Here is a 2,392-nt window from a genome sequence, read left to right as displayed (position 1 = left end):
TAATCATGAGACCAATTTAACATCCTCCAGCTCATGGCCTCCAGCAACCAAGCTCCTCTCCCTAGGAGTTTTTTCTCTATCTTTCCAGAAATATTATATGCATGCCCAAGTAGCTCGTGTGTATGGATATACCTAATCTTTTTTCATACAAAACAGAAAAATAAAATTAACAACAAAAATCTCCACACTATTCTCAGCCTTGCTTTGCTTGCTTAATAATACACTTTAGAGTGCTTTCCACATTAGTGCTTACAGATCTGCTCCATTCTACATTGTATTATTTCATTCTACAGTTATACCATAATTTATTCAACATTCTTACTAAAGAAGGTTTAGGTCAGTAGCTCTCAATCAGAAATTTGGCCTCCCCAGGGAATATTCGTCCATGTTTAGATACATTTTTTATCATTGTTTACTTGGGAGAAGGTGCGTTTACAGTCTGTTTTATAATTGTGAATTTTTATCAATTATTTATTCTGATTGGTATTGTTTTCACACAGTGAAGACTCTTGATTACCATATATTAATTCCCAGTCATCTTGCTTATTTCTCTTAATGTTTTAACATTTCAAAGTTGATGATTCTGGAATTTTTAGGTATATAATAATGTAATTGTCACCTACAGATACTTTTAACCCTCTTCCTAAATTTTACTCCTCTTTATTTTCTCTTTATGTTTACATTAGCCCATACCACCAGAATAATGATAAATAATAGTGATACTAGATACTTTGTACTGTTGCTGACTCTGATGGAGATATTTTCATCATTAAATATGATCCTGGGGTTTGTATGTGTGTGTTTATGCAGGTATGTGTGTATACCAACTCATATTAAGGACATCAATATCCATCATTGTATTAAGAGTTTTTATTATGAATGGATGTTGAATCATATTGAATGCCTTTTTGAAGTATATAGGAATGATTGTATTGATCCATTAATGTGTTGGATTTAATACTGAAGATTTTCTAATGTTGACTAATTCTTGGATTTCTGGAATAAACTTTACTTGCTCATATTGTGTGTTTTTTTTAATAGACTGCTGAATTCTGTTTACAAATATTTTTAGGAGATTTACATAAATATTTTCATATGTGAGGAAATTAGTAAATATTTTATCATTAGTTATCTGTTTATACATAATACATATAAAATTATATATTATATAAAATTATATATGTATGTATTATATATATTTACTATGTATAAATATATAAAATATACATATATATGTTAATGCCTCAAGAAAACAATTTGTAAATCTTTTTTCTGTGTTCCAGAAAATTACAAATAGCATCAAATTTATCTGTTTCTTAATGCTATAGAATTTCCTGAGACCCTCCCAGAGAATGATGTGCTTGTTTTGAGGATGTCATGATTGGGTAGATTTTTTACAAATTTTACATGTTCTTTTATGGTATTTATTCCTTTAAGATTTTCTATCTCTTTAGTTCTCAGTATTAATAATTTATGGCTTCCATAAAAAATCATGCATTACATCCAGTTTTTCAAATTTATTTACACGGTATTGACAGAGTAGTCCCATAATATTCTTAATTTCTCCTGTATCTATAGATGTCTTTCTATTTTCATTTAATTTGCATAATTAAATTTTGCCCACTTTTTCTTGTTACTAATTTTTGTTGCCATCACCATTAATTTTTAGTTTCTGCCTTCTTTAAACATGTATTAAACTTTTTTTCAAGCATTTTGGATTGGAAACAACTGTTAATGTTTATTCTTTCTTTTAAAAAATATAACTATGTAATACCACATATTTTTCAAGTATTGAAGAGTATGTATTTTCCTCTGATATATAGAGATATATTTACTTTTATTTTTCTAAGAATGCTCAATCTTCAATACTCATTTCCTTGGTTATACAAGAGTGAAGAAAATTATTACTCCAAGTAGAAGTGAATTCGGTATGGTTGTTGCTGGTTTCCTTTTTCTTTTTGTTGTTGTTTGTTTGTTGTTTCTTTTGATTTTTTGTTTTGTTTTGGGGTTTGTTTTTGCCAATTTCTATGCTGTTTTCATTGCATTACAGTCAAAGAATGTTGTCTATGTAATTTCTACATTTTGTAAATTAGTTATGGTTTGTGGACAATATGTAGTCATTTTTCGTCATCATTCAATGGAAAAATAAAAGTATATTTTGTCTTTTGAGAGTATAGTGTTTGATTTACACCAATTAAATCTACTTTACTGGATATATTTTTCATGTTAGTATATTAATTATTTATGTCAATTTTCAGATTACTTTCTTAAATTTAATTTGTTCTTACTTTTCTCCATGTTATTTTTTACAGCCTAAGAAGAGTGAAGTCTCACATGTCTATTATTTTTCTATTTTTTCCTATAGATTTCTTGTATTTTGGCTTACTGAATA

This window comes from Pongo abelii, chromosome 8, assembly GCF_028885655.2.
Source record: "Pongo abelii isolate AG06213 chromosome 8, NHGRI_mPonAbe1-v2.0_pri, whole genome shotgun sequence".
Taxonomy (NCBI): Eukaryota; Metazoa; Chordata; class Mammalia; order Primates; family Hominidae; genus Pongo; species Pongo abelii.
Note: the sequence above shows the minus strand (reverse complement) of the source record.